The 13,819-nt window shown below is 41.2% G+C and overlaps 1 protein-coding gene across 2 annotated transcripts in view; it reads left to right on the plus strand.

Annotated features, from left to right (window-relative positions):
• Positions 1–13,819, plus strand: part of GLIS3 (GLIS family zinc finger 3) — a 452,058-nt gene that overhangs the window by 117,903 nt on the left and 320,336 nt on the right. The window lies entirely within an intron of this gene.

Below are 13,819 nucleotides of genomic sequence, written 5' to 3' on the forward strand. Positions count from 1 at the left end.
AATCAGGCCTAGATGAGAGCAAGAGAAAAATATAGATACTGACTATGGGGGAAAAGAAAACATAATGCATCCATAGGGAGTGTTTTGGAAGCCATTTATTGTCATTATGGCTCCTCAGCCTGGTGTAAGTAAAAACTCATTTTTAAAAATTTTATCCAATGACAAACATACAATATTATATTAGTTTCAGCTATACAACATTAGGCATTTGTGTACCTTACAATGTGACCGTCCTGATAAGTCTAGAACCTATCTCATACCACATATAGTTATTACAATGTTATTGACTGTATTCTTTTTAAAAAATATATGTTACTAATTTTTTACAGAGAGGAAGGGAGAGGGATAGAGAGTTAGAAACATTGACGAGAGAGAAACATCTATCAGCTGCCTCCTGCACACCCCCCACTGGGGAATGTGCCTGCAACCAAGATACATGCCCTTGACCGGAATCGAACCTGGGACCCTTGAGTCCGCAGGCCGACGCTTTATCCACTGAGCCAAACCAGTTAGAGCTTGAATATATTCTTTATCTTGTACTTTATATTCCTATGACTATTTTTATAATTGGCAATTTTACTCTTACGATTCAGGGTCAGAACAGATGTCATTGAAATGACAAAATAAAAAAAAACTTGACAAAAATTAGAGTTTTAGTAGGCCAACTCTTCTACAAATTTGACTTTCATAAAACCAATATACTATAGACTACAATAATTACCAATGGAGATACTGAAGTGTCACCCACACAGTGAATATTAAGACAGGTGCCACTACATGGTTTACCCATTCATTTGAATATTTTTTGAAGTTACCTATATGCTTTTAGAAGTTGAAAAAGGGTTAGTATATCTGAAACACCAGCTTGGTTATAAAATAGATTGGAAAATACAGGGTTTCTTAGAATTAGATTATCATTTGCAATTTGGAAATAATCTTGAACTTGTAATAAGAAAAAGAAATTTTAGTTACCTAAAGGGCAAGGACTTTGTAGCAAACCACATGTTAATAAGACAAAACCATCAAACAGGCCGGGCGATGTGGACTCCGTTTGTTCCAGAAAAGCTCAGAGTGAAGACAGACAACTTGTGAATTCTGTCATCAGGCATTGAGGCCCATATCACATGTCACTTTGCTTTGTTTTTAACATGTGGCTCAAGCTATGCCAGACCTGCTGCTGTGTGAGAGATGTACTTTCTCACAAAATACGACATTTCTCTGGCATCAGACCCCTTCTGAAGTTTTACTGATGTGTGTAAGCCCAGCAAGTTTGCATTTCCCACATATAACCAATGGGGTCACACTTGGCTTTCTGGATTTGTGGTGGTCAGTGCCAGCATGGTCAGTTCCTTATCACCACCAGAGGTCATTCTGAAGAAATGAAATCAGGCATGCATTCATCCATTATTCAGAAATTGTCTCCTATCTACCATGCCCATTAATGAGGAAGAAACAGAGGAAGCAAAATAAACCAATTTTGGAAGGACTGAAAATATTTTGTAGAATGGAAGTGAAAGTATTCCTAGCAGGTTGTCTCCATTTCCTCTTTCTTCTCATCCATTATGATGTTAACGTTCACTGGAAAAGTTCATTTATATTGTTTCATGTTTAAAGAAATGATGTTGATGACAGTGATGACATTGATATTCTTCCTTGGTCTATTATTGGCTGAATTTAAGTATTACATAAATAAACAGATCCCAGGACATGAGTCTGAGCTTTTCTGAGCTACTTTTTGAAACCCTATTGGGTTTCCCTTTTAACGCCTGATTCTCCCCTCCTGAATGTGTTTCACTCATAGTCACAAGAGCTATCAGTGAAAACCCAAAGCACAAATTTATTGTACCTGAAGGAAAAATAACCAAAAAGACCTCCTTTATTCAGTACAAAACAGCTCAATTGTTATACAACATGGCTGCAAAAACAGGGGCTGTGAAGTGGCACTGGGGCAAGGCTGCCCTGGGGTAATGCCCCCCTACAGTTAGGCAGCTGTGCTACACTCTGCCTCACTCTACCCCCAAGAAATGTCTTTGATGTTTCAGCTCCAGCTGGGGAAACAGTCTTCATTTTTCAGTGGAAAGGGAAAGTATGTTCTCAGAGCTGAAGGGGAGCTACCTCTATCGACAGAAGTTCCTGCCCATGGTCCCTGATTGGTCAGTCTTCATGCAAATGAGAACTCCAAATACAGTTTTATTGGTTCAAAAAGCACTGTTCTTATTGGTCAGAATGGAGTTGCTCTGATTGGTTGGTGAAGATGTTGATGGGGTTATAGCCACATAGTTCTAATTGGATGGGAAACCTCAGTCCTATTGATTGAAACAGGATTCCAGGAACTCCTCCTTAAGTGTTGGCTCAAAAGGCAGAGACGGTGTAGGAAGGCAGTTCACTACAGGAGGAAAGCAGCTTAGTGCAAGCTTCTCCCTGAAATGGGGCTTGTGTTTAGAAATGGCTGGTAGGCTCTGGTTTTATGTATATATTTTTAAGCCCAGTTAAGCCACGAGTAGCCCTTCCTAGTAGTTATCTTCTTTTTCAGGGTCCACAAAGGATAGAACATGTTCATCCATATTGAAATAGGTGGCTGAAAGAAGGCAGATTGGATATAAAAAAAAAATCCCCAGTGTTTTATATATAACTTTGGGAAATGGCTTATTCAGTTTAGTCATTCAACACATATTTGTTGACCATGTGCCATATATGAGACTAAGAATTAAAGATGCAAACTCAAATAAGATACGGACCCTGTTTCCTAGGAGCTGATAGTGTAAAGTAAAAAGATTGGCAAGTCATCTCCAAAATGTATCTGGTACCATGCTCCTTGGCTGAGCACATTCCAGCCAGCCTGTTTTTTACTCCTTCCTCCAGGATGCCAAACTGGATCAGACTTCAGATCTTTGTACTTTCAGCTTCCTCGGCTTGAGACTCTGCCCCGTGTTGTCACATGGCTGGTTTCTTCTCACCATTTGTACCTCAGCATATGAGCTGTCTCTTCCATAAACCTTTCTGCCACTCAGTCCAAAGTAAACCAACTCCCCATGATTCTCAATCACACCTACCTCTTTTCTCTCTCCAGTGGCACTTATCATTGTTTGAAATTATCTTGTTAATTTATTCATTTACTTGTTTTATTGGGTACCTCCTCACCACTAGAATGTACAGTTTAGGAAAAAGAGGATCTTGTCTTGTTTATCATTGTATCCGTAGAAGTACATTTTTGAATGAATGGATAACTATAATACATTCTGTAATGAAAGCATTAACAAAGGGCTATATGAAATGAGGAAAAAAGTAACAACCTCTCTGTCTGAGCCTGTTGGAGGGGGCTTTGTAGAGAAGGCATGTAAGCTGGACCTGGCAGGCAGGAGAAACTGTATCAGAAGGTGCTATTTCTGCTTAGGTGCATGAAGCTCTTCTTTCCTCCTTGTGGCCCTCTCCAGTTGACTCACCTGCTCCTGGCATTCAGTGAACAGCCCAGATTACGCACTGTTAGAGTTGACCACAGTACCTGATAGGATAAGCATGTATCCAGGAGGTGAATGACACATGTTTCCTGAAAACTTCACTTTCAGGCTACAAAAAGTTGCTAAAAGCTTGTCTTTCCAATAAAGAGGCCTTGGAATTGATATAATGGATAAATGTAGCTTATGAAACATAAGTAGGCATTCTTGACAAAGTAAAAATAGAAGCTTAAAAGATGCATCGTTTTGGGAAAGTTAAAAATGATTCCTCTCCCCACCCCCCCACCCCCACTGTAAGAAAATATGTGTAGATGAGGCATGTGTTTTAAACTATAGAACAAAATTTGCATATTACTTCAGGGTACTGCAACCATGGCAATTCAGTTTTGTCGGTCCTGATAGACATGCTTGCAATATACACATCCATTAACAAGATTATCACTTGAAGAGACAATCATATTTTTACTGAAAAGGTTTTTTGAGGATAAAGTTTATTGATACTTAATGAAGCATGAAGCTTCTAAATGAACCATGAAAGCAATAGCTGAACTAATTAACTGCACATAAAGGCTCCCAGAATACATACCTGATGTGGGCTGTGTGCTTATCAATCCTGCCTGGTTACACTGACATCCTGGATAGCATGCTCCTCACATATGCTTTGTGGGAGCAACATCAAATCTTCCTGTAATGCATGCCAGAAAGGAGGAAATAACCATTTAGATTTCCTGCAAACATGGATAGGATATTTAAATCAAGCATTGCAGAGTTTATAGGTTATAATTTAACAGAGTTAAGACTGGTAATAACAACATATTATTTCCACACACTTGATTTAAGCCGCTATCTATGCTGTTTCATTGAATGATAAATCGTTCCCTGGTTCTAAAAATAGGCATCTTCCTCTCTCCTTGTTCCCTTCCAAAGAGAGACTAAGGATACTAAATAACATGAGGTGAACATTTCGTTGTGCAACAGGGATTCCTGTGGGCCTTTTTCAGCTGCACATGAAAACATGCCCTATTGAGAACTCTGAGAATTTAAAAAAGGCAAAACCATGCCTGCTTTGGTGGACACTGTGAGTTACACCAGTTTAGGAGGCAGATGATTTACCTGCACAGAGCTATTAATATTGACCTTTATTAATGACCATCTTCCTTTTTAGTCAGTGGCGCCCTTTTTTAGCCACAGACACCTACTCTCTGCCCTATTATCACAGAGTTTAGTTCTCAATAAGTAGTTTAGAATTCCCTCATGCACCTTTCTAAAAATGATGTTCTTATACTAATAAAGGGTCTGACAAATCATGAAGTCCCATGGTAAAATAGTACATCCCGGGAGAGGGAGCCACTGTAACAGATGTTAGAGCAGTGCTTCTCAAACTTGAGTTTAAGCATCAGAATTCCCCAAAGGGCCTGTGAACATGCCAGTGGGTGGGTTCCACCCCCCACATTTCTGATTCATTAGGTATTGGGTGGGGCCTGAGAATTTCATTAACAAGTTCCCGGGTGATGCTGGTGCTGTTAGTCCAGGCACCACTCTGGGAACCATTGCAGTACCATCTGCAGGCGAGGGTGGGGAGGACATTTCAGGACCACCCTTCCAGGAAGTTACAACCAAGAAAAGATGTGATTTGTTTCAGCTACTCCTTAGACTCCCATCCTATACCCTTTCCTCCTTAAACAGCATTTCTATTCTTTCTACAAGACATCCAGGGCTCTCCTCATCAGACAAGAGCTTGAAACTTGTTCACACTTAGGTTTAAGTGACCCTTGGAAACTTAAAGGGCTACTCTTAACAAGGACATGTACAGATTAGTGGGTAAAGTCAACAGAATGAAGCTCTGAAGAAGGCATTTCAGGTATCTGCCTGTGGGTTTCAAGGGACATAAGATTCAGGGCTGAACTTACAACATTCAGGCCAAATATGTTTTTCCATGAAGCGTCCTTCTGCTCTGGTACCCTCTCAGATGAGCCCATCTTTAAAATTTGCTCCAAGTTCTCTAGTATCCAACATAGGGTCTGTTATATAATACACATCTGGCATAGGGATATTGGAGGGAGGGATGGAGGGATTGATGGATTGATGTGTGAAAGGGACAAAGTAATTAATGTTTCTGTGTTTGAGTGCTTCTCTCTTCTCTTTCCCATTAAGGAATATGTAGTTCTACCTGAAAAGAAGGAAATCAGGCATTTACTCATTTACCTCACTCTGCCTATGGCTTTTAATAAACTAAATAGTAAGGGGAGACAGAAAAATAGGAGTAGAGGAATTTGTATTGGAAGAGAATAGTGGAAGAAAGGAAAGCGGGAGGGGAGCTTATTTCTGTGGGAATGCCGGGGAGAGTTTGTTTCCTTATGTGAGATAGTGGGAGAATGAAGGGAGGCTTCGGGGATACTGAAGGGCATTGCTAGAATTTGTTTCTTTGAATGGATTACTCCATCTGAAGTAGGAATGAGGGGTTCTGAGATTTATTTGGGTATGGATGATTAAATGTGTTGAGTAAGGAATACCAAATAATATATTCTTACTGTGAGTTATACAAAATAGCTATAGCACACAGTAGGGAGATTGAATCTTTGTTTATTGAATCTTGAGTGGCGGTTCTCAAAGCAGGGTCCGCGGACACAGCAGCATCCATATCATTTGGGAACTTGTCAGAAATGCAGATTTTCAGGCTCCGTTCCATACTTACTGAGTCAGAAACTGTGAGATGAGGCCTAGCATTCTGTGTTTTTACTGGCCATCCAGGGGATTCTGATGCATGCTCAAGTTTGAGAACCAGGGGACTAGGGAGTTGCTGTTCTCATGTTTCCTCCATTTAAAGGAATAGTAGCAGCTATACCTGACCAGGACCCACTGAAATTCAGAAAGGCTTTTGGTTAAAGGGCAGCAGAGGCAAACATCTTCCTTTGTGTGAGTGCATATTTTTCCTGAATATTTCATAATTTGAAAAGCCTCTGAAGGCAGAAACAGAAATTTTTTGAAGTCACCAAAGAAAACATGTGGGCTGAATATTGAAAAGAGGAAAAAAAGTTTATATAGCAGTCACACTGAACAACTACAGGGGAATCTGTGCCATGGCTGGGTCATAGCCTGGGAGAGGACCAGGCTTCGGACCAAATGAGCCAGGTAATGGGTCAGTGGTTCCAGGTCTAATCACTCCTGATGTCCCTGGCTGCACAGTCATACTAATTCTCCTGCTTTTAAACTGTTATGTTTTTTTTTAATCTTTCAGTAGTAACTTAATAACGTGACCTTTTTAGTTTTTCACCCATCAGTATTAGTATTTTTAAGTAGCATTAGTTTTTCTGAGTATAAAAATAATATATATTTTTGAATTATGAAATAAAGAATAAAGTAAAATCAACTACTCAGTATTCCTCAGACACGGAGATATTCATTACTAATTTTTTAGAAGATATATATTTGTGAATAGCTTGTGACAGTTAATAGTGGTAGTAATTCTATATATATAAAAACCTAAGTGACTGTTACGACTGGACACTGGACGACCGGACGACTGGATGACTGGCCAGTAGCTATGACGTGCACTGACCACCAGAGGGCAGACATTCAATGCAGGAGCTGCCCCCTGGTGGTCAGTGTGCTCCCAGAGCCAACCTCCTACGGCTGGCCAACCTCCCACGCTCCCTCCCCTCAGCTGGTCAGCCGATCAGCCCCAATCGCCGACGAGGCCTAGGGACCCCACCTGTGCACAAATTTGTGCACCAGGCCTCTAGTATCTAAATAAAGTTTTGTGTTCTCTTTCTCCACATTATGTTATGAACTTTCTTTCATGTATTTCAGTATTTTTTGATAATATGATTTTCTATATGCATGAAAAATGTACTATATTTAATCAAGTTTCCTTTCTTTTTTAAAACAAATTTTTATTGATTTCAGAGAGGAAGGGAGAGGGAGAGAGCGATAGAAACATCAATGATGAGAGAGAATCATTGTTTAGCTGCCTCCTGGATGCCCCCTACTGGGGATCGAGCCCACAACCTAGGCATATGCCCTTGACCAGAATTGAACCTGGGACCCTTCAGTCCACAGGCTGATACTCTATCCACTTGAGCCAAACTGGCTAGGGCAAGTTTGCTTTCATTTTTATTAAAACTGTATTATCACAAATATCTTTTAATTTTTAATTTATCTTTTTTGTTGAAAGTATTACAGATGTCCCCTCTTCTCCTCCGATTTATCCCCTCTTCCCCACACTCACCTCCTCCCCAGGCCTTCGCCACACTATTGTCTGTGTCCATGAGTATGCATATATGCATGTAAATTCTTTGGTTAATCTCTTCCTGCCCATCCCCTCAGGCATGTGCCCTGACCGGAATTGAACTGTGACCTCCTGGTTCATAGTAGATGCTCAACCATTGAGCCATGCAGGCCAGGCGGTAGCAGGATTTTTAATAGAAGTTTGAAGAATAGGGAAAAATGGTGTTACTTGTTGGTTGACTAGGTGGGATATGGGGTTGGGAGGGTTTGAAGTTCCAGTTTCAAAGTGTACAAGACCTGCATGAACTGGATGACACATAAGTACTTGTTGAACATAATTTAATTTTAAATGCTATTTTCATGTTTCCTAGTTCTTTTATTTTACATTTATTTTTTGAGAGGCCTACGAACAGGTGAGAGTTTGTCCCAAGGAGCACTCAGGGTCTTAATCCCAAATGACTCTGGTTCTGTCACCTTCCAAAGGTTCTTTTTCCTTGGAGCCTTCAGTCAGGGTTTCCCCCGGCTGTGGAGGGCATTAGCAAGTTTAAGTAGGAACATATGATTCTTATGCTTCATTACCAGACTTTATTACAAGGCCAGGTCCCTGTGTCATGGGGACTCCATCCAAACTTCTTGACATAATGAAGAACTCTTTTATTATTTTGAACTCTTGAAGGCAAATTTCTATTCTTCCAAGCAAAGACAAAGACAGTAAGGCCACAATGCAAAGGAATTCCCTCAGTGCATAACTGCTAATTGGACAATTGTTCTGGGCAATTATTATACCAGGAAATAATTGCCCTATAGCTTCACTCATTGCTTATAAACTTTCTTTGAGATGGGAATCTTTTAAAAAGTTACGCTGTCAAGTTTGATATTCTTATTAGATTTTTCCCTTTTCTTAATGAGGTGTTTGCTCTTGCTGCGCAGCCTGAACATTTGTTTCCATGGCCCATTTACATTTAGCAGATAAGTAAGCAGGCCCTCGTTCCACTAAAACCTGGGGTTCAACAGTGGTTCTACCAAAACTTAAGGTTTAAGGAGATTTGAACTGAACCTCTTTTTTAAACTGGTGAAGGTCAACAATCTCATTTTTCTTTTTTCATGAAAATTTAAACATTTTGTCTCTGATCTGGGAGGATGATGGCTTTTGTATCATAGGCTTTTAGATGAGAGAGAGAGAGAGAGAGAGAGAGAGAGAGAGAGAGAGAGAGAGAGAGAGAGAGAGGAGTGGAGTTAATGAGAGAGAAATGGGCAGGAGTGGAGTTAATCTTTAGGCACAGTTATAAAGTAAGGTTCTCTTTGTTTCTTTTCATACTTGATCCCCTCCTCTGTGCTTGTTCCTTTTCTCCTTCAGCTCGTTTCTTCATGGATGCTCTTGTCCCAAACCCCATGCTTGTGTAGGAGGAGTCCACCATGTGCCATCTTCATTCTCTTTTGAAGGCAAAAGACATTTGTAATTGCCTCAGAGGTACTTGCACCACTAAGCAGCATTTATAATTGACAGTCTAGTAAGAGTAATAGCCTACCGCAGAGAGTGGGGTTAGTTGGGTACCTGATTTCTTGGATTTTTGTGTTGACTATGCCATTTATGGTGTGGCCTGGGGAGAGTTATTTTACATCTGTTGTCCTGATTTTACCATCTATAAAACAAGGAGGTTGGGAATATGACTTCTATTATTCCTCCTTGGCATATTCATCTATGAATTTAAAGCATGGTGGGAGAGGCATACATCTTTTTCATCCTGAGGAGAACCCCTTGAAATGATTTTATCATTTATTCTGCTTTTAAAGGTAGTCTTTTAGATTATGGGAGAGAAGGTTTTCAGATGTGGTCTGCAAGTAGAAAGTAAAATGAACATTTATTGAGCATCTGCTTTGTGCCAAGCTGGTGCTGTATAGTTTGTTATATGATCTCACCAAGCTTTGCTTGTCAGGGAGGTTTAATCTAAATGATTTAGTCAAGTTCACACAGTTGCATTGCCACAGAGCAAATTTGGCATCCTGAATTAGGGACTTGGCTTTGGGGTAGACCTCTCTGTTTTCCTCATACCATGGATCCTGCCTACCCATACTTCCATTTCTCTCTCCTCAACACGCCTGGAGACAGTTGTTAGCTGGTTACACTCTGCTTTTAGGTTAGTACAATTTTGAAAGATGAAATCTTGGTTTGCCGAAGCAGAATTCTAGAAAAGATACCCTTTAAGGCTTTATTTGCAATGTTTTAAGCTAGGTTTATTTCCAATAGAAAGAGGCCTATAAATGTCAGACCTACATGGAAAGTTGCCCCTTCAAGGCACCTCATATTTACTTTATTGCACCTGACATATTGTGTAACTGTCTCTTTGCTCGTGTGTGTGAGTGTGTTGTGTGTGTTTGTGTGTATGTCATGTTCTTACATCACTAATCGATATCCTGGTGAATTTTGCCCACTCAAGATTGTTTATTGAATGAATAGAAAATTAGTAAACTCCTTCTATGATAAGCCTTATGCAGACCAGTATTTTCATATTATATTCCTAAATATCACCCTCATCATTATCATCATCATCATTTCCTCAGTATTGCAACAACTTTTTGATGTTACCTTATTTTATCAGACATCACTTGGTTCTGTGATTCTCTTGATCTCTGTTCTACCTGCTCTTACCATGTAGTTTAATTACTGAATGACAAATGAAGTTGATGTTATGTATCAAAATTTCCTGAACGTGAGAGGGGTAATATACTAGACATTTAAACTACTAACATAAAGGTTAAATAGTGTAATCTATTTATACTTGCATGCATGATACCTTTTATGGCACCGACACAGAACAAATTAAGGTTAACATTCCTGACTATTGCTTATATATGGAAATCAAGATATTGGAGGCTGTGGATGAGTGTTTGTTCCAGTTTGGGAGAAGAATAGGTTTTCAATTGTTCTATCTTCTCTGCTTTTAATAGTATTCGTCCAGTTGTTTGGTGGGTAGTGGTTAAGTATGTATGAACCCATAGACATCATTGCATGTTTTTTGGAGTGGGACTACCTGGGTTTGAATGCTCATTCTTATCAAGTTACTATGTTTTCCAAATCTCAGGTTTCCTCCTTTGTGAAGGGATGCTAATAATCAGAGTTGTTGTGTGAGCTGAATGGATTAATCCAGGTATAGAGCCAGGCAGCATCCCCTGTTACCAAGTAAGCCTTTTATTAATGTTAGCTCTTATTTTATTTTGTGTAGGTGTACTGTTATTATTATTAACTAGGGGCCCAGTGCACGAATCCGTGCACCTTGAAAGGAACTGTGGGCCGCAAGGCTGCGGTGGGCACAGGGGCGGGTCTTGGCCCATCCTCCATGCCCCTGCCAGGCCCCTCCCACCGTGGCCCCTGGTCCTCTGTCTGCCAGCAGCCCCTTCCCACTCGCACCTGCTGATGGCACACAGCAATTGGGGCTGGTGCCAGCAGCAGGTATGATCAGGGCCGGCGCCATCAGCAGGTATGAGAGGCGGCTGCTGCCCCGATCACCCCTCAGGAGTAGGGGGAGGTGGAGAAGCCCTCAGGGGCAATCGGGGTGGGCAGCCACTGCTCGTACCCACTGATGGTGCTGAGAGATTGGGGCGGGCACTCGGCACAGGCAGCAGGTATGAGCGCCGGGTAGGACCGCGGCATGGAGGAGCAAAGAATTTTCAGTAACCACCAGAGGTTCACCCCAATGACAGCAACTGGCGCCCCGCCTTGGTCTGGTGCCCCTGCTCACCTACTCCACCATCCTGCTGCAGCCAACACCTGCCATGTTCTGCGTGTGCCCCCTGGTTGTTCGGTTATTCCCACAGTTTGGTCTATTTGCATATTAGCCTTTTATTATATAGGATAGCAGCAGCAGTAATAATAGTATAGGTTTTTGGTGAGGAAATATGATCATCATGTCAAGAGCTAGGTAACCCCTACACCTCCTTTATGCTACTTATGAATAGCTAAGAAGAGTTAGAGGAGAGAGAGGTTTGTTATACTTCTGTTTCCTTGGAAGACTTCACAGAAAAGGTTATAAGTCAAACAGTTTGGAATGGGCTGCATTGATAGGGAGGAACTGTGTGCTGTGCAGGCAGTGAGACGTAGAGTCCAGCTGGTGGGGAGTGAGAGAGGAGAGCAGGTTAGAAATGTCAGGGACAACAGAAGAGTCTTCCTGCTGCCACTCCCACTCAGAGCCTTTCAACAATCTCCCTATTTTAAATAATAAAATACTATTCTTCTTTTAGCCCTCCCCCCACCTACTTGTACAAGCTGTAGTTGTACGTGCTAAACAGTTGTGGTGTGGCCATTACCTGTCCGTAGACTTAGTGAGTGTCTGCCCTTTGCAGGCCTAGTACTCTGGGAGCGAAGGGTGGAGAGAAAGGAAGATAAAGTACATCCCCTATTCTCTTGGAACTGCCAGTTAAGGGGAAAGGTAAGATATAGGTACAGCTAGCACATCAGGTAGAAGTGATCAGATACACAAAAGATGCGAACTTGGAGGATAGATGAAACACCATAAAATTGGGATATGAGGCAGGAATCTAGAGGATGTATTTCAAGGATGGCTGGCATTTGAGCTTATCTTTGATTATGAGAGTTGGGGAGGGGGATGTAGGGGTGTGTGTAGGCAGGCGGTCAGGGATTCTGGCTGCCTGGCACAGATTGTCGGTGAAGAAACTGGGGCCTCCTGGGACTGCAGCAATGAAACTGATGTAGCTATATCTCATTCAGGATCAGCAATAATGAGTGAGAGTTTTCCTGAACCCATTTTCACTATAATAAGGGAGAGGGGGGAGGGTTTGAGAGCTACAGTGTGCTTAGTGTTCAAGTTAAATGTTAACTCTTTTGTTTAGTTAAGGACTAACTTATTCTTTCCTATGCAAAAGGGAAAAAGAGAGGGAGAAAACACAATGTGGCAATAACCACCTAACTTTAAAAAAATCATGATTTGCTTATGTGGTTGCTTATTTTCAAGCTAACACATATGTAGTGATTGTAAAGATATGTGCAAACTTGAACAGACTGCGGAATCACCTTCCTGAGTTCCCTGAGTGGCTTCTGCAGGGTTCTCAGAGAGTTAGTTATTTTCGACCACATTCCTAGTTTAGCCATTAGAAAATTATGGGTTTTATTTGTATAAACTCAGCAGCTAAAATAGCACTTCCAGAAAGGTGGGTGAGCTCATCGTCGTCTGAACCAGGCAAATTAATGACCTGCCCAGCATTGTTCGCACAGGCCAGCACTGGCTGACTTCACCAGCTGTTTCACTTGAAAGGAGACATTGTTTCTCAGGTTGCATTCGTCAGATGCTTTCCTCTCTGCACGCCAACCTTTGGTGAATGTCCTAGGTGTCCTGGATGTTCCCACTGCTTATACTTTATATAACCAAAAAGCAGATAGCTCTGGAAATGTATGCAAAGTACTCTGTCCAGCTGTCTGAGGCCCCCACCCGAGAAAAAGATGTAAACACCTTCATCCCCGTAGGTTTATAGAGACACTGTCCTTGGAAGCTCCCCAGTGGGAGGGCTTCTTCTAACCCTTTTAAATGTCAGTTACCAAGCAGGCCTGGGAACATGAATAACTAAAGCATGAGGTGCTTTTGCTGATGATTCTGATCACTTTTCAGGAGGTATAATGTAATGTATGGACTGGAGGTACCTGAAGGAAGGGAATTGGGGGGTTGCACAATTTGTATTTGCTGAAAGAAATTAAGATAGCATGGTGCTGAACTTTAGGAACTTCTTAGACTGTTACCTACAGTACAGATGTCAGGTGCTAGGGTGGAGTGTCTAGAAAAGCGAGAGGCCTTAAATTTGGTAATGTGTTTCACTCTGAAAGATGCTATTCTACAGACAGTCAACATGGAGAAAGAATAGCAATGTAGTTTTAAAAAGTCAATTGAATGCTCTTTAGAATGAGTGCCAAATACAACCCTGGTACATTGGTTCTGGCTTCTGTTAAATGAGTAGTTTTTGCATTATCCTCCCCTTCTGCTGTGTTTATGTTTAATTTTTATTACTAGTCTACTCCTTGAATTTCAGACAGGACATTGTATCTCTAGGTAGGAGAATAGGTGTTTGAGGTGAACTTTTTTCAGGGTTCTCTCTTTACTGGAGAAAAACCGAATTTACTGTTGAGTGGA

The sequence above is a fragment of the Myotis daubentonii genome, chromosome 11, assembly GCF_963259705.1.
Source record: "Myotis daubentonii chromosome 11, mMyoDau2.1, whole genome shotgun sequence".
Classification (NCBI taxonomy): Eukaryota; Metazoa; Chordata; class Mammalia; order Chiroptera; family Vespertilionidae; genus Myotis; species Myotis daubentonii.